The sequence below is a fragment of the Protopterus annectens genome, chromosome 8.part1 (genome assembly GCF_019279795.1).
Source record: "Protopterus annectens isolate FY-2018-M chromosome 8.part1, PAN1.0, whole genome shotgun sequence".
Lineage (NCBI taxonomy): Eukaryota > Metazoa > Chordata > Ceratodontiformes > Protopteridae > Protopterus > Protopterus annectens.
This window is the reverse complement of record NC_056742.1, coordinates 149549890-149570564: the sequence shown is the minus strand read 5'-3', so window position 1 is coordinate 149570564 and position 20675 is coordinate 149549890. Positions and strand designations below refer to the sequence as shown.

General features: G+C 35.3%; 1 protein-coding gene across 1 annotated transcript in view; it reads right to left on the bottom strand.

Annotated features, from left to right (window-relative positions):
- The window catches only part of PKD1L2 (polycystin 1 like 2), a 1522374-nt gene that overhangs the window by 1008964 nt on the left and 492735 nt on the right, over positions 1-20675 (bottom strand). The window lies entirely within an intron of this gene.

Below are 20675 nucleotides of genomic sequence, written 5' to 3'. Positions count from 1 at the left end.
CAGGATGACAAAGGAATGTTTTGTATGGTTACAATACAAATTAATGGGAAGACTTACACTTTAATTAATGTATATTGGATACCTGGAATTGGTATTAATACAGTGAAACATCATATTGATAAGATCATATCATTCTCTATAGGGATATTATTTTAGCTGGTGATTTTAATTGTATACTACATGAAAGTGATACTACCACTATAAAGAAAAGAAGAATTACATCTAATGCAAAACATTTAAATGATTTTGCTAATTCTTATCATTTGAATGATATTAATAATCAGATAGAGTCAAAATCATTACCATACACCTTTTTGTAACAGATACAAAACTTATTCAAAAATAGATAGGGTCTTTATTTCTAACCAGATGGTAACAGATTTAATTAATTCCAAAATCATTTCATGTCCTATATCTGATCATAACTCAATTGTTTTTGAATTCATGATAAAAATACTCATAATGTTCAGATCAAAAGGATACCAGCATACTTAACTCAGCTAAAAGACTATAAAGAATATATACTTTCAGAAGTACAACATTTTCTAGACATAAATAATACTCCTGAAGTCTCCATTGTCTATGTTTGGGATGCCTTAAAATCATATCTATATGGACAAAGTATCAGATGGTATAATAACAAAAGGAAATCTTGGGATAAGGAATTGTTAGATATTCAAAGTAAACTAGACTCTTATAAACATAATAATAAAGAAAATATTATGGACAAGAAAGTTATTGAAGAAATAAACAAACTAAATGAGAAATACAAAGAAATTTTAACTCATAAAGTTAAAATAACTTTAGAGAAATACAAGTTTTGTCTTATTCAATAAGCCCCAAATACTTACATAGACTTAAAAATAAAACAAAAGATTGAATAAACAAAACCATATCAAAGAAATCTTTTCTCTAAGGAAAAAGAAGAATGTTTCTAGTATACCAGAAATACTGGACGAATTTAGAAATCACTTTCACAAGATTAACCATAACAACATTAACATGGAACCTAAAGATAAAATAAAGGAGTTTATAACCACAAACATGAATAAAAGCTTAATAAACAACAGATTAAACTATTGGACAAGAGTATTTCATATACAGAAGTTATTATACAAATAAATAAGCTTAAATCAAACAAAGCACCGGGTAATGATGGTATTATACCAGAGATATATAAAATCCTTTCTAAGACTACATATTCATTAATACATAAGGTTTTATTCTGGCCCAAACTGAGTTAATAACCCCACATCTTGGCAATATACATTTATTTCACCAATTTTAAAACCTAATAAAGATCCAACTAGATGTTCTTCATATCGACCCATCTCATTACTTAATGTTGATTATAAAATGTTTATGAGTATTTTTGCTGATAGATTGAAGACAATTATCCCCGGCATTATAGACATAGATCAGACGGGCTTCATTGTAAATAGAAATACTTTTGATAATATAAGAAGAACTTTAACATTAATTGATTTTGCAAATAGGAAAAAGAAAGATTTAATACTTATTAGTCTTGATATAGGTTCAGCATTTGATTCAGTAAGTTGGGACTATCTGTTTACCTTACTGAAATGCACAAATTTCTCTGATGCATTTGTAAATTTAATTGAGCATTTATACAAAGGAACGCTGGCTTATATTAAGGTAGGAACATATGTTTCACAAAAATACCCATTCTTAAAGGTACAAAGCAAGGATGTCCACTTTCTCCACTATTATTCACTTTAGTAATGGAGCCTTGGGCTAATTTGATTAGAAACAGTACTGACATAGAGGGTTTTGAAATAGAAGAAAATACAACATCAAAATTCAACTTTTGCAGATGATGTTCTAATTACATCAGCAGGATCTAATTCTTCTATGCAGTCTTTATTTGATAAAATGATGAATTTTAAAAGTATTTCTGGTTTAATATTCAATGAAGAAAAAACTAAAATACTACCTATATATACACGAAAAAATACTCTCATTAGTGATTTTACTAAATATGTACCCAACTCAGGTCAGATAACTTATTTAGGTATAATACTATCTAAAGATATTAAATCTATTATATATAATAACTATAATACCTGTTTTCTTAATATACAAAATCTTTTTAATACCTGGAATAATATGTTTTTTACTACAGAAGAGAGACTTACAATTATTAAAATGATAATATTCCCCAAGATTTTATACTTAATACAATCAATAATACTTTCACCTACAAAAATAACTATCAAAAAACTGAATACACTAATGTTAAATTTCTTATGGGCACCTAATAGACCTAGGATTGCATTAAAGAAACATACTAATAGCTGGTCTCAAGGGGGTATTTCTTTTCCAGACTTTACTTTAATTTATATATTATCTCTTCTATTATAAAAGTTATTACTTTATTAATAGATCGGTCATATGTCGCAAAATGGAAAGATTATTGGGAGTTAATTAGTATGCACTTCATGAAAATCTCCTTAACACATAAAAATATGATTATAAATAACTCCATGTTGTGGTTGCCTAAGGAATTTTGTACTTCACCTATTACACCTAAACATATGGTCTGTTACCCATTAAATATTATTATTAGTTATCGTAACTTTATATTCATGCACCCTAAGTATAGGGAATGGAATTTTATTGTATTCCCTATAATTTATACTCAGGGTATGCTTATGTCATCTACTTCTGAAGGAGCTCATTTAGCTATAGATAATAATCTAAAGTACTGGTATCAGCTGATATCTGATAATAAAGTCAAAAATCTAGATTTCTTAAAACAAGAATTTGATCTAAGAGAAACTTGCTGGTTAGAGGTTCAGATCTTTAGACAACATCTCATTGACAGAATAGATCTAATGTCTATAGCAGTTAAATAATCTATTCCAAAACTGATTGATTACTTGATAATAAATTTACAGCATAAAGTTTCTGATAAAGGTAAACTTTCATATATACATAAAATTATCAGACAAGAAACTTTTTACAATGTAGATTCATACTGGAATTATTTCACCTCTATTAATGGGGACCCACCAACTCAACAAGATAAACAATATATATTGGAATCTGCTTATAGAACTACATCTTCCATTCTCTGGAGACTTTATACATGGAAATTTTTACATAGATCTTTTTATATACCTTTGATGATGAATAAAATTAATAATAAAGATAATCTATGTAAGAGATGTAATGTAGAAATTAATGCTGACTGGGCTCATATGTTTTATGACTGTATGAAGTTGAAAGAATACTGGAAGTCAATTAATGAATTTTTGCAGGCTCTTTTTACAGATAATTTCATTATTTCTAAATCTCTAATATTATTCAACACACCTGTACCTCAATGTGTTAAAAAGATTAAGCTTCCCTTGTTATGGTCTATCCTAGCAGTGGCTAGGAAAATAATAACTAGAAATTGGATTTCAGATACACCTCCTTTGTTCAATGAATTTAAAAATGTTATGAATATAATGTGTCATATGGAAATAAGCACAATTAGAATGAGAACAACTAGAAAAACATCACATTTTATTGTATGGGATAATTTAAAAATTTGTTAAAAAAATTCTAATTTCAATAGCACAGTATTTTAGTTTAATTAATTGATCTGATTGTAGTGGATGTCTTTGTAAATACTTTAGTTGTTTTGTTGAATATTATAATAATACCTATTTTTAATTATTTGTACAAAATTGTTATGATATTTCTCTTATATGTTAAAACAATAAACTTGTTTTGAAAAAAAAAAAAAAAACTTTTTCAGATGGTATAAGAATGTCATTTGGTGTTGAGAAATGTACAAAAGCAACCTTTAAAGCAGACAAACTGCAGCACCAAGAAAACATCATTTTGGGACAAGAATGTGATATAAAAAAACTCGAGCAAGAGGGAGTATATAAAAATGTGGGAATTGATGAAGGATCAACAATAAAACATGAACAAATGCAAATAAAACTTAGTAAGGAACACTTTAGAACACTAAAATTAAACCTGAAAACAGTTCTCACATCTAGGAATAAAATTCAATCTATAAACCAATTTACTCTTCCTGTCCTAACTTTGGAGTGATTGTCTGGTCCAAAAACATATTGGATAGATTATACAGCAAAACAAGAAGGATGCTTCATGCTCACCAAATGATTTATAAAAATCAATGCATACCAAGATTATAATTTCCCCATTCCAAAGGAAGTATGGGCCTCCTTGAAATTGATTACATGTATAGATCTGCAATTGTGGGACTGCACACATATGTTGACCTCACAAGACCTAAATGTAGTGAAAGTTTTGAAACATGAGGAGAATAAATCTAAGATGACTTCCTTGCTTAGTCTAGCAGAAGCATACCAACGTCAAGCAGGAATGGAAATCAATCAGAAGTAGATAAAAATCAGGCAGCAACTGAATGTGCCAAAAAACAAAAGAAAGTTTCTATGGTGAAGGACCCCATGAGAAGGCAAGAAATGTGAAAAATGCATAGATATAGTTACAAGTATAGAGAACTTCTGGAAGAACCTCATGTTCATCAGGATAGAACACAGGAATGGTTAAGGAGAGACAAATTCAAACCAAGAGATGAAAGGCTAATATTGGAGGCACAAGATAGTGGGCTACGTACACGTTGGTTTACAAAGTCCATTGAACATGTGGGTGAAACAGACAAATGTGGGTTTTGTAAAACAGGATTGGAAGCAGTCAAACACCTCATTGCTGGTTGTGATATACTAATGGCAGAAGGACTATATACTGAAAGGCATAATAATGTGACAAGACTATTGCACTGGGGAATTGTGCAAACATTATGGTATTGAAGTGGCTGAACAACATTGGAAACATGAGCCACAAAGCATGAAAAAAAATGATGAAGTCTACATTACATGGGATTACCCATTACCAACAGTTCAAAAGATAGATGTGAGAAAACCAGATATAGTGGTCCATGAAAAGAAGACAAAAATACCATTGATCATTGAAATTGCCACACCCAGTGATGACAGTGTCTTGTGTACAGAGAGACACAAAGTCATAAAATATCAGGATTTGCATGCAGAAATGAAAGCAATGTGGAAAAAAGATACCCAGACAGTTCCAATAGCAGTAGGAGCAACCAGTCTTACAAAAGAATATGCAATCATATTTAGATATGTTACCAATACATGTAACCCTGTACGAACTGCAGAAGAAGTCATTACTGGGCACATTGCTCGTGCTGCGAAGAGCACTTTTGGCTGACATCAAAGATTGAAACAATATTAATTTCATGAACTTTAATCATACTTTACTTAGGAATGGGGTCCATTCCCATCTTTGTATTAGAAACACAAGAGATTTGGAGAAATTAAAAAGGTCTACATCTTAGTTTTCATATGCTGCATCCCCCTTTCTCAGTAGTACCTAGATCTATGTTGATTTGATATGATACCTAGGGCATTGCTTTATTAGCATTCTAAAGTGCTTTGGCAGAACAACAATATGAAGTAAGCATATAAGATGGTTCCATGGAAGACATTTTAAAATTGTTCCATCTATTGTATGTAACTGGTGTGATGTTTTTTGATAGTGTACTGTTTTAGACTTTGTGCTGTAGTAAAGTGATGCTAATGTAATATTTTCAAGTGATCCCAAATGGAAAAAATACAGCAGAAATCAATAAGTGAGTTTGCAAGAGTTCTTGCCTCAGCAGTATCACTGTTACCAACCATAAATAGATGGTGAAGCCCAGTATACCTTCTGTGATAGAACACTGATCTTTCACTGGTATGGAGATAATCTGTCGAGGACCATACAAACAGGTTTGCATGTAAATGAGATGGAATCTGGCATCTAGTCACATCCACTCAGTCATAACATCTCCCTGTATGAGAATTTAAATGAATCTTTCTTTCCCATCTCGTAGTTTCATCAAGTACAGTATTTTCCAGGTGTGTGTGTCTTTTAACAAGACAGCTATCCCACTGCTTCCTTATGGATATGATACCACCAGAACATGGCTTACTCTAGTCCAATGATCCTGAACTTCATATGTGATGTTGCAGCCATGTTTTTGATATGAGAAGAGCATATGATACATAAAGGTTGAGAAAGATAATGTATCTATTATGTTTTGTTGCAAATACTCATTACATTGGTATGCACTATCTTAAATTGTAGTGGAGATGCCCAAAATAAGTTCTGAAGTGATGTTAAAAACACATTGGGTCTGGTACTGGATAGAATAGATTGAGATGAATATCTCTGAAGGTTCTCAGTTAGTATGTTAGCCATAATAAGAACAGATTTTGGTATAGTCTGGAAGCTAAGTAGCAAACAGAAAATCTAAATTAAGCAAACTTGATGGGTAATCACATCTTTATTCATTATAAGTTGGACAGAACTGCTTAGTTAGGCTTATGCTATCAACAACACAAGCAGGATGAATGTAGGCTTTTGCTTTATCTAACCCCAGCACATGACCCAAGATTAAAATTCTGCTTTCCATCACCAAAGAATTCCATTCATAAACCTGAATATAACGAGTCCATACAAAATCCGTTGAAACTCTTACTCATTTAGTTCCTTTCACTCTGTTTTGATTTGACTAGTTGTAGAAAACCAGGGCTGAGATTCAGAGAGTGCTTATACAGCTTGGTGCCACTGTGAAACAAATAGGCAATCACTGCATATTAAAAAAGGGAACAAACAGTACTGCCATACAGATGGCTGCTCTCTGGGATACATAGGAGAGAAGTCCAGCAAATCAGCAAGTGGACATATCTGTGTAGTGAAATATGTAACCAAGTGCCACTCTGTAAGAACCTTGACAGAAACAAAACTTATATTCACAAGCATCTTGAAATAAAGTAGTAGATATAGTGACTATGCAGTATGTGCTAGTATATTCCTTGGCAGGGTGAAACAAAAAAGCACATAAACTTATGCATTATTTGCAACTGTCCACATATCTGGAACCTGTCGGCTGACTGAAAGGGTAGGAAAGAGGTGTCTAGGAAAGTAGGAAAATGGAGAAGGTAGCAAGTGGGGGGATACAGAAGGACATTTGTAGGACTGTGCAGGATAGTGGGAAGGTGAGTCAGCACTATTATTGCAGTAATAAGCCCCCTGTTTGTCTTTAAGTACAGAGAGAAGGGAAGGGTGAAAGTAAAGGAAGGACAGGAAAGGGGGAGGCAGGTCAATGTAGGGGGAGGCAGGTCAATGTATAAGGGCAGACAGGGAATATATGAAAGCACAGAGAGACAGCGATTAATGTGCACAGTCAAGGATGGAGACACATGGGATGGGTAGACAATGCAGGAAATGGTGATGAGAAGGCTTATGTTTAAAGTTTCCATTTAGGGTAAAACCTCCCTTACAAACAGGTATAAGGTATTAGAAGTAAAATGTGTTCCAAATTAATGTTTCTTTTTTATATATGTTGTTATATGATTAATAGCTAAAAGAAAATAATATGTTGTAGTATTGTTTATGAATTAATTACATCAATAAAACTGTCAAAGTGTTAGAAACATGGTGATGGAGAATATTAGACAATATGTAAGGTATAGGGCATGACACAAGAAGAAGGGGTTATACAAGAGATAAGGTGAGATGCAAGAAACAGCATGCCATCTGTCATGCTCAGCATGACCACACAGCCATATGATGTTAAATGTAAGCGCCAGCAACAAGCTGCCTTTTATGCTGTAGATGGGAAGCAATAAAAACAGTAAAGCAGTAAGTATGGTGATTTATAGACGTTCATCACACCAGGTTCCATGAGATAAGCACACTGCACTCAGATTGGGTATACCCACCATGCCAAAGCCTCACAGAGGTGCTTAATGCTTTTATATGATGAGGACAGGCATTTACAAGTGAGTGGCACTCAGGGTCAATCAGCAAGTACACAAGACTATCATGCCGGCATATTCTACAGTTTCCAAGCCCATGCTGGAGCTGAATGCTGAGTTGTGGGGCATTTGTGAGGATGTCAGCCAGCACGGACATCTCTTATTTGCGGAGGAGGATTCCAGGGAAACCATAATGATTAGTCTGATGAGGTTTGTGGTGGCACACATTGCTTCCTTGTGCACATCCATACTAAGGATTGCCAGTAGCATCATCATCATCATCATCACCACTGTTAAAACTGACAGCATTGTTCAAGGTCAGGGTGGTTGGAGTATGGCATACAACCAGGCTACCTATGAGTGAGGGGCCCATTATAAGGTACACACTCCTTGCTTATGCCCGGCAGTGTGTAACAGTCTGCTACTCCTAACTCTGGGCATTGGCAGCAGCCAGACTGTAAACCTCCACTGGTAGGACACATTGCCAGTGGACCCGAAGTCACACCCCTGCAGCTGCACACCATCCTTTTCACAGGGAGGTGTGTAATGCAGTTGTATAGCTGGTTTATTGGTTCATAATTAATAAGTTCTTAGGTTGTTAAGCTTATCATCTAATGACCTTAAAGATACTGATATACTGTAACCCATGCAGATATTTTCAACTATCCATATCTGAAGTTCAATACTTCTGGATTATTTTTGAAGAAAGACGATTACTGGTTTCCTATCAGTGTAAGGAGAAATTTATTCCATAATCTTTTAGGATGATATAATATAGCTACTTTATTCCCTATTTTTATTGATATTTACTTTTAATTATTTATTAGGTTCTCTAGTCTGGTGTTAGCCCCCAATTAGTACATTCCAAGAGCTGACTTTTGAATACAGCAACATTAGACATTGCCTTATAGGCTAGGCAAAGGACACCTTTAAGTAACCTTTAAGAAACAGAATACAATAGTTCCTCATGCCTTCCTAAATTGTTCAAGTTTTCCATTGCTATGATTTTTTTGTAAGGAATTGTACCATTTTAAGATGCATGCGCTGATTTGCTCAAGTGCAAAAAATGCACGGTTACATTTAATAATAGGTCAGATCAGTGGGGTATAAACTGGTACAATGAAATCCCTGTAGTAACTAGACATGTCCTTTACAATTGGTGGGCTACCAAATATGTTTTTATAACCTTGGCAGATATACCTGGTCAACATTTTTCAATTGTTGTCTATCATTTTCCCTAAATATCTAGTGATGATTTAGTGTACTAACATGGCAAGTGAGGTAACCGGTAGAGTAACACTTCTTTCTTTTTCTTTCTTTCTTTCGTTTTTTATTTTTATTTTGGAGAACTTTAATATGTTTTAGTGAAGTAATTACTGACAGTTTCAGCACATGGAAGGTGCACTGAAGCTTTGGAAGCTGGCCAGATATAACCAATATAACTACTGCTACTGCACCAGTGATCATATGAACATCTACTGTTATGGTAAGCTCAACTTTTACAACTGTAATTTTGCAATCATCAGCAAAATTAGTTACCTAGGGCCCATTTCCTACTTTTTTATCCTTGAAGAATAGTCCAAAAAAGAAGCCCCAGTACAGAGCAGTGTGGGACCTCACTGGTATAACACAACAGGAAATGTAGGTAATCCCCGACCCTGACTTAATGTATCCTGCTGTTTTACCCATTGAACTATATATATATATATATATATATATATATATATATATATATATATATATATAAGAATTGATTGTTTTTTTATTTTAACTTCCCTTTTATGGAATACTGTTTGTGCCTTAACAAGGTCAAGATAAATGGCATATGCCATCACTCTCTCTTCAGTTGATTTTGCCTCTTCAAAAATGTCACTAGATGTACAAGGCAGTATAACAACAAATCCAAATTCCATATCTAACAGAAATGCATCTCCAGAGATATTTTCTTCTGTTTTTCATCAACAACTTTATTGGGCAAAGTATACATAAATGTGGCAAAGTAAATGTAACAAAAAATGAATATTAAAAAAACTATGTACAAATGGAATATAAGAAAGTGCAAACTCATAGCTTTACATTTTATTATAACAAACTCTTGTATGACATAACCTGATAGTGGGTTAAAATATTAAAATATTAATTATGAACATCATACTCTTATTCATGTTTTGTGCCACTCTTGCATACATCTTAAAATATCAGCGGAACAACGGACTTCTGGTATACATTTCAAAATATAAATGAAAGTGCACTTACAAAGAGACCGATTATAAGTATATGGGTGTAAATTAACATCACTAAGTTGTAAGCTTAGCAGTCAATGTGCAAAATCAAACATCTGCCATAGAAGGTCGTATCACTCTTCCAACAAGCAACAGCCACAAGCACTTTCTACTAGAGTCCCCATACCACATGTATATAGTTTGCAGCTTCTTTACCATGCTTCCAACAAATCCCAAATCTACATCGCGTTTTTCCTGTACCATGTAAGTGATCTCTTTGAATAATGCAGTCTCTAAACATTAAGGATATACTAAGGAAGGTAGATGTTTGCATGTAGACAAGGGCACCAATAACCTGACAAGGGCACCAAGAACCTGACAAGGGCACCAAAAACCTGCCTATTCTATCTTTCACTCAAAAGATTCACTGAGGAGCCACTCCATTTTGCTTTATTCACTGAACAAATTGTGTAAATAATGACACAGATTGCCCTGTATAACTATAATAACTTCTAGGAGTTTGGAATAAATAGATGAGGACTTCCCTATTCCCTGTCTGAATACTTTACACACTGGAATGTCTTGAAACAGACTGCAACTTAAAATATGTGCCATCACCTTAGTTTCATCATTTCAGTCCTTCATACTCCAAAGAATTCTGCATCTCAGTTCATAAGTAGCATTCTCAGTAATTTAATAGGTAGCACACATGCCTTTTGTGCTGGAAGATGGGAAGGATGTGGGTTCTATTCCCACTCTAGATACTGGATTCATTTTCCAATATTGAAATTGCAGTGCAGCATAAAAGGATGCTACGCTTCTGAATGTGCTGTCCTTTGGATAAAACATTAAATTAAGGTCCTATCTGTCTGAGTTGGTGGTAGCTCATTTGGATGTAAAAGATTCCACAGGACTTATCAAAAAGAGTAGGCATCATTCATTTAGATATTTGCAATCATAGTTTCATCTTATTTTCATATTTGCATATCAGTTCCATAACAACAAATGTCAATCATTCTTCGTCATTATTTTTCATAGCTGTTTTGTCATGCACTTTTTTATCCCTCATTCTTTTCTCCATAACCATTTTAAACCTTTTTAGAACATCTCATAACACCAACTTTTTGTAACATAACACTTCTTCTGCTCTCACTTTAAATATTTCTCACGTCAGTTTCATATCAATTTTTATTATGTTTGCATTCATGTCCTTATACTATCCATACAGTATCATACCATATTTACTTCACATACACCTTTTATTACATTCTTTTTAAAAATCTAATCCCATAATTCCTAACCTTCTATGTTTCAGAAAAACATGCTCAAAAGCTTCCAAGTCTTTACAATCATAGCACAGTCTTTCTGACATAACCTTATATATCATATAACGTTTTAATGGAAGCTTATCCAAGGTAATCTCCACAAAAATAAATAAATAATTCCTCCCTCTTTTTATAGTCCTCCTTACATACTCTTCCAAATCTTTCCAGGATTCCATATAATAAATGTCCTTAATTATTTTTTCATGACATGTTTACATTTCTTCCTCCACTCATATTCCTGTTCTTATACTCAACAACATAATTCTGTTCTGATACTCACTCATCTTATCACTATATAATGTAATCACTCTTTTTCTTGGTTTCATTCAGTCCCAAAAAATATATTTTTTTCAGAAATTACCATAACCAATACATTTTCTGAATGTTCACTCACTCTGTTCAATATCCAGAATACATTTAAAAATGTTATATTTGCAATTGGATTAATCAGCCTTAATCCCCTATTTCCTTTGCAACATATAAAATGTTCCTCTAATCTGTATTTAGTCTAAAACCCATATTATTGAGAAAACCATCTGATGTGATTCCTTTTCTTTTTTACATGGAAATATAAACAAAATACTACATTTTTGTACATTAATTGAATTAATTAAATATACCTTTCCCCAACTTAAATGTCTTTATTAAGCAAGTCATCACCTTGATTTCTTCCACAAAGCATTCCCATTGTTCACCATTGTTATCCTCCTTCCAAAAAAATCACCCCTTAAGTTGATAACTCCATCATGGAAACAAATATGTTCCTCCTATTTTCACTACATCTCCCACACCTTTATACTTTTTTTAATTTTTTTCCCAACTAATATTAAATCATCTGCATTACAGATTACTAGAATTCCTACCTTTCTCTCATCTAAATACCTGGACATTTCAAATTTGTTTTTCACTTGCCAGGAGATAGCATTCATAACCATTATGAACAATACAGTGCTGATCGGACATCCCTAAGAAACCTTTCTTCTAACTTCAATGTTCTTACCCAGTCTTCCTTTCAAAGGAGTTTGCTTCATACTTCTTTTATAAGCAGTACATAATAATTGTAACATCCTTCTTTTAATCACATAAACCTAAATAATCCTCCATAACTGTTTGTCTTCTGCTATATGAAACTCCTTTGACACATCTTCTGATACCATTTCAGTAACTCCTTGCCTACGTAACATGTCATCTATTACACCTCTCCCTACAACATCTCCTGGCTTTCCTTTCATTTAAACGAATAAATCTCTTCAGTGACAACTTCCTTTAATAATCTCTCATACCTTCTCTGCAATATTTTTATTAACATTTTATATCTGATATTATTCAGTGTTATTGGCATCCAGTTATTGATATCCCTCACTCTGGCATCCTCTTTTTTCCAAATAAATTTTATAACATCTTCTCTTACCTCACCTTCTTGTGTTTCTTATGTAGCTATTCATTTAAGACTTTCCAGAATATTTTCTCAATTATACTTCATACTGTCATACATTCTGTAACTGATGGCATCTCTTCCAAGTACTGATTCTATATTAACTATTTTTAATACTTCATCAATTCCTTGTACAGTAATACTTTTCTTAAAATATTTTAATACCCCCTTCCCAAACTGTCTCACATACCAAATGATTTGTTCCTCACCTTTCTTTCATACATTTGTTCAACATGTTAAGCTACCAAATACTTTCTTATTGCATGCATTTATCTTCTTATTCATCTTTCATTATTCTAATTACATCTTCCTCAGTTCTAAAATATTTACCAAAAAAGAAGATGCTTTTTCTTTTTTTCCTGTTGAGATAATATTGCTGTACATACAACTGTGCCTTCATTCTTTCTTTACTTTCTTCACATAATTTCCATTCTACAAAAAACAACAAATTGTCTTCAACAAAAGTTTTTCTATATTTTAATATCTCCCTAAATTTCATGTTTTGTATCTCCATTTCTCTATCTCAGCTTCAACATATACTTTATTTTTTGTCATTGAACACTCCTTACTGCTCTGACCATGAACTCTAAAAATTGTTCATTGTCAAATGATCATTCCATAATTGCTCTATCTGTATTTGAAATAGTTTATCTAAAATATCCCTCCTTTATTAATTTCCCTTAGGTATATTTTCCCCCTGTCCTACTTTTACTCTCTCTCTCTCCAAAATAATTCTTTTTATATTGTCTTTTATTTTGCTTCCATTTTCCCATTTGACTTTCTTTCACCACCGAATAAAGCCAACCCGTTTTCAGTTACTATCCCTTCCTCCTGTGTTTCCAGCTGTACCTCCTCCATAGGTTGTTCTAGTTCTCCTTTCTCCTCAGTATTATAATTTCTCTACCTTATCATAGGCCTACTCTGATACCGTATCCATAATTATTCCATCAGGTTCCTCCTTCCCCTCTTTCTCCCCATTTTCATTATTTTTTTTCATAATCTTCCTTACAATTAAACCAAAAGTGACCATTTTTTTGGATTTCTACACTTCAGTTTACAATTTTGGATCATGCATTCCTTTTCCCCACACTGATATTTCCTTTATGTCAATTATTAACTAAAATGGGTGTTTTCTTCTCAAAAATAGCATGCTTTTGATTGTCCCAATATTTTAAGACACATCTACAACCTGCAGTGAAAACAATACTTGAAAATGCAACATATTTTCATTTTCAATTTTTAAAACAACCTCATTTTCCCCATCCACTATTCCATAAGTTTCTGCCATACCTCATTTTATAACATTTCTTACTTCTTTACATGTTTTCTATCTAAACATTCTTATTTGATCAGACCTGAACTGAATATTAACTCTTTTAACTGATTGCAATCTATGTCCTATAAAAATAAAATAATTCCAAGGATACTAATTTTTCTTTTTATAACCATCCATTTTTTTTGCAACAATACAGGTGTTTCAAATTTGAAATCACAGAAAATCTTTTTTTCCTAAATGAATGAATGACCTAGCACCCATTACATGAAATCCCATACGTATGGTTATTTTGTCTTCCACAAAGTATCAATCAATCATACAGTCTTTTTTTTTTTTTTGTAATTCTTAACATAGGCTCCAGAAACTTTCTAAAAAACTGTTCAGTGCTCTCCTTCCACAGTTCTGTATTTTCACAACTGCATCTGTCATTATTTGGTTTGATAACTGCAAATCTCCTGGCTGCTAACACTGTAAGTCTAGATTTATATCCTCTTGCTGCACATCTTCTGAAAAAAAAGTTTCTCTGTTGCATCATCCCATGACAGTGCAGACTCATCTTAAAGATCAGCTTTTTTGCTCAAGTTTCACCAGCTGATCTTTTACAAGTCCCCTTAACAACCACTGTAACTTGGATTGCCTCTGCGTTAACTGCTATCATCTTCACTGTTGAAAATAGCCCATCGCCACTACCTAACAAATCCTGTATCCCTATTCCTCCTTCTGGTGTTTGTTATTATCCATTATAATAAGCCTTTCCTGGTATCTCTTTGTCATTTGCACTCATTTGCACTACATGCTCCATCATCTTGCACTCCTTCCCACTCCAGAAACAGGAGGTGTGCCTTCATGTCAGGACAGAAAGTTCTACAGTGCCCTGGCCAACTTTCTCTTGGTCATTATGAATACCCTGAGAAAAGGCTATTGGCATATTAGGACAAGGCTGGGCAACAAAGTATAAAGATAAATAAATAGGTTTGTGTCATCCCTATATAAATCTAATCAAAACATGTAACACTTTTCCATCCCCATAGGCCAGAAAAAGAGTACTGCCTCAACCAAGCATGATTTATTACACCACAGTTTATCATACTCACACATTTGCTTAAAGTTAACAAAAAAAGAAAAGTACTCAACTAGCACTTAACACTCAACACAAGATCACTCAGACCTTATACCTTCCTACTCTCTTTTGCCTATCTTGGACGATCTGCCAAATACAACACCAAAATGTTGAAAAAATTCCTAAACTGGATGTGGGCTAGCAATAGTTAATAAATACTAGTGGGGGTGGTTAGTCAAACATATTGTACTAGACATGGAAGCCCAAGTCCTCCTTGCATTGCAGGTTTCTGCAGCACCAGCTTTATGAATACAAGGCTACAACCACTAATAAATTCATGCAAAAAATATTAGTAGTTTAGCAGCCTTACAGTCCCACCACAAAGCATGAACATATTTGGCAAAGATTGGAATTTAGGTAGAGTTTCTATCTTCACTGCTGAAATTTTAGCTAAGAAAGGAAGCTGCAACTGTTTCCAGATTGCAGCTGGTTGTTCACAATTCAGCAGTACTGCCTTCAAATTAAACTGAAGACTGCCCACTATCCTGCTGAGGAAATATTCCAATGTATTTCACAAAAACACTCCATTCTAATACTTTCAGGAGCTATGGAAGATATCGATCACCAAGACAGAGCACAATCATTTGCAAGCTAGCTACACAATACTAGTTTATCACCCAACAGAGAGATGACCCAATCCCACTAGAAATACACGCTTAAAATTTATACAGCTAATAAGAAAAGCAATGTGAAAGGGGAACATTTGTTTGGTCCCTCTACCTAATTTGAATCCTAAAGGGCTCCAGTCAGTTTGGGTTAATGATTTACTGCATAAAGGTTTGCAAAAGGATACAAATTGCTCCTTAATTTCAAAGCTTTCTATACAAAATCCCAGCTCAGAGAAAGTACAATTGTGTAAAATTTTACCATAACAGTAGCTGTCCTCTTTATTGTTGTAGTATTATTTAACTAAGGGATCTCCTGCCAAGGATAGCCTAACGTCTGGCCAGTATGCCAAAATCTTCACCTCTTACAGACTCTGTACATCACACATATGCTCCCTGCGCACGACGTAGGGCATAAAGGTATGGACTCAGATAATCCAGTCCAGACATCATTATTGAACATTGGTCTGAACACCCTTCTGCTGTGCTAGTTACCAAGCCATGTTTTTAGATAAGTGCCCAACTGGGGTTTCTTCTCTTACTTTTCTTCTTATTGTTGTGTTCATGTCATCCAGAAAGGGAAAATGTCAGTGTGGGAGGCAGATTTCCCTAAAAAGACCAGCAACAACCAGTGTCTTTTTGATTTGGGTGCTTCCTATGATACACATTCACAATGTTCTATCTGCCAGGCATTTCTGCCTAAGACCCTATGTAGTTATCTCTCCTGTTTGTCCATATACCTGGAGAACCAATGTCTTAAGTTGTTAGATCAGGGTGTTAAGGTGGAATCCTCCCATCTCATGAGCCAGCCAACTCCCAAGAAGAAGGTCAAAAAAATGAGGCCTAATCTGGCTGCTGTCCAGCCTCCTCTGGACATCTCTCCTAAGGCAAGCAAAAGCCCAGCAGACCATCCATTGCTTGCTTTAGATTCCTCTGCTGCAACCCTGTCAGAGACTGGCTGTGACCCCATCATAGGTTGTCATGGATTCGGCTTTTCATATGTCCCTGGAGACCTTTCAAACATCTGTGCCTGATGTTAAGGTGGAATATCAGCTGATAATATCAACAGAAACAAGGTAGGTTCCTCAGATCTTAGTGAGGGAGGAGATTTCTACCACCATTATAGAATCATGTCAGGCATCTCATCTTCCTAGGGTGATCCACAACATGAATGGCAGGGTTTATTTAATGCCTTGATGGCCTTGGAGCCACCTCAAATAGTCTCTGTTCCTGCTCCTCCCTAGTCTTCCACTCCATTCATAAGGCATATGGATTTGGATTTCTCGGAAAAGGATATGGACTCAGGGTAAGAATTCTGGCTTATTCTTCTCAAATCCCTTCCCCTTTGGACTACAGTTAAGAGGGAATATTCCTTAAATCCAGACTCCCCTTTGGAAGAACTCTCCTTTGGGGATACCATTGCCTGTATGATGGACTATTTTAAGTGGGATTATTCTTAAGTCTCTCAGATTAAAAAAAAGGTATTATGAGCTCCTATAGATGGAGGCTCCCAAATTGTTTGCTATTCCTTTTCTGGCTGCCCTTTTGGATACCTTTTTTTGGCAGCTTCTGTAGTCCCTAACTCTTAGCATCTTGCACCTAAGCCAGATAGGATCTAAAAAGTGACTGAAGAGTGCAAATTCATTTTTAAATGCCCTTCTGCTGACCCTTGTGTGGTGTCAGGCTCTTCTGACAAACCATCCAAGGAGCTATGATTCTGATAGGAATAGTAGGGCCATGGAGAGAGATAGGGCAATAAAGTTTACACTACTGCCACTTTGTCATTTAGAGACATTAGCTACCAGACTCGTATGACCAGGTATATTTTGGTTCTCCTTTCTCAGGCTTCTAAAGTGGTTTCTGACCTTCCTGATTCTGAGGAGAAGGCTTTGGCCTTGCCAGGCTCCACTTCTCATGTTGCCCATCATTCAATCAAATAAACCAATGGGATTCCTCTGATCTTAGAGAGGAGGAGATTCCTACCACCACTATAGAATCATGTCAGGGGTCTCCTTCTGAGGAGTTTTGAGCAGATGCCCCACAGGAAAAAAAAAAAAGGATGAAGCATATTTCCCCTGTTGTTAAGGATCTACAACATGAATGGCCTTTTTAGGACTTCTGCCTTTGCTTCAGTTATGACTCATTATTCTTGTTTCCTGTTCAGGCTATGCCTGATGACATTAAGGCCACACTTTTGCATGTTTCTTTGGATAACAGAAGTCTTTTTGGATCTGTTGCTGCTGCTGACCTTTTCAAGTCCCTCCATGACAAGGGCAAAGCCTTGAAGGAGCTGAAACATATTTTTGCTTTTTCCATTCCTGAATTTCAGAGGAACTATCCCTCCAAGTCTGCCTTTGTTTGTACACAATCTTGTTCTCCACCCAAGGGCAAGAAGGGTTCCAGGTGTGTGCCTCCTGCTAAGTCTACTCAGACTCCTACTTCTCAGAAATCTCCTTTCCAGGAAATGTTGGATTCTATGTGATAGTTTGCTTCCTTCTGCTCTCAGTCAGGTTCCCTTGTTCCTCTGCGTGTCCTTCTCTCTTCCATATTGGCTACAAGTAACTTCAGACATTTGGGCCTGTCTATTATCCATCAGGAATATTTCATGGTTTGGAGGCCCCCCTCTCTCTTTTCAGGCATTCTTCAACCTCCTCGGGAACAGCTTTCTCACTTTTCAGAGGTTCTTCGGTCTCTTTCTGTTCAGGGCACCATCCAAGCCATGCCTCCCACCCAGGTGAGGAAGGGATTTTATTCCAAAAAGTTTTGTGGCCCATGGAAGGAGGGTACATGGAAACCGGTTTTGGCACACCTTTCTCAAGATTCCTTCCTTTCAGAAGTTATCCTGTCAGACATTGTTTCCTCTTCTTGTATAAGCCTTCTGGTATCTTTGGATCGCAAGTATGCATACCTTTACATCCCAATCCATCCTCTTTTCAGGAAATTTTTATGTTTTAATGTCTCTTCCTTGTATTTTCAGTTGTCTGCTTATGCCTTTTGACGTCTTTACTACCCCAAATGTATTCATCAAATGCCTTGCTCCTGTCAATGTTTTTGCAGGATTCAAGGTGTTCAGATTTCTCCCTGTCTAGACAATCTGCTTATTCAAGCTCCCACCCCTCAGCAATCTTCTTCAGGATCTCACGTTTACTACTGGCCTATTACGCAGTCTGAGAATCCACATAAACCTCCAGAAGTCAGTTTTGATGCCTTCCCGGGATCATATTTTCCTCAGCTGCAGGCTTCAGACAGTTCCTATGTTGGCATCTTTGCCTATCCCCAGTGCTCTGTCTCTAATAACATTTTCCCAATCTCTTCTTCCTCTGGCATCTGTTATGGCCACGGAATTTCTATGGGCTCTGAGATTCATGGCTTCCACCATATCCATGCTCCCTCTCACCCGGCTCCATATGAGGAAACTTCAGTGATACCTCAAATCAGTATGGCTTCAACATTGTTATCGTCTGCAATTCCTGGTGCCTTTCCTTCTGTGTCTCAAGCTCAAGCTTCAGTGGTGGAGTCATCAACTTTCTCTCAACCTTGGGCTTCCTTTTCCAGCTCCAGTTCCCACTCAGGCGTGCTTTACAGACACCTCAGACAGGGGGTGGGGTGCCTCCTGTGGCCCCTAAAAGTTCAGAGTCTCTAGCTTTCTCATCAAAGGTCAGACCACATCAACATAAAGGAGATGAGGGCTCCGCTTCTGGATTTGCAAGCTTTTCATTCCCTTTTCATCCTGGGCCCCTCAAAGTTTTCACAGATAATACCACAATCCTGTCTTCTTTGCAGACTACCTATTTGTGTCTGGGATCTAGCTATCTAGTATCAAGTGACAATTGCAACAGTAATATGGAAGGACATCTTATACTATGCAATGGTAACTGAAACTTAAGTAGTGCAAGTGACAATTACACTACTTATATATGCAAGATCCCTGATCTCCCCCCAGTGTCACTCAGTGTTCTTATTATTTATTTCACCGGGTTACCACATGCTCATTTGTCCTCAGTGGAACACTTCTTATTTAAATATGAGATTTTCTAGGATATTTCCAATCTCATAAAATTTAAAGTATCAATTATCCAATTTATTACAAAAATTATCACTAATTTTTGTGCAACTCTATTGCAACTCTAATTTTGGACATCATATTACTGTGTTGTAGTAGTTAATGTTTCTTGAAGTACTTAGATGGAAATTTAATATCAGAAGATTTTGCAATTTTCATGTCTTTCTGCATTTTGTTGCTGCCAAAGTCATTACTGCCCTGCCAAAATATAGGCAACCATTGCAGTTTATGCAACTATTAAAAGATGAAATTAATAACAAAAACAAAATATAACCTATTACACTAGTTGCATTCATATTTTCCAAGATAACAGGTTACATCAGGCTGCTTTACAAGAAACAAAATTGAAATACAATATCTGTATTACTTGTTTTATGAAGTATCAAGTATCTACTTATGAGAGAATCAAATCAGATGATGCAATGATTTATGCAAATTAGCTTTGCCTTGGAGTTAAACTATTAATAAACAATGATGGCACAATATTTGAGTAGATTGTTATTGGCATTTTCTCTAATGGTATGTACCATGACTTTTCATAAGAGAAGTATCATCATCCTCTTTCCCATTATAGAATCGAAAACCTATGTATCATCATTACATCACTTGTGGGGACATGGATTATTCTGATTCGTAGTCAGTCATGAGGACTTACCCTTATGTAATGGTTAACTGTAAGGATGTTTTTTGTCCCCAACTCTGGAGGACATTTTTTTCATCCTCATATTTGAAGGAAGTTTTTTTTTTTTGGTCCATAACTTTGGATAGGAGTGGCTGCAGTGATGCAGCCTCACAGCAAG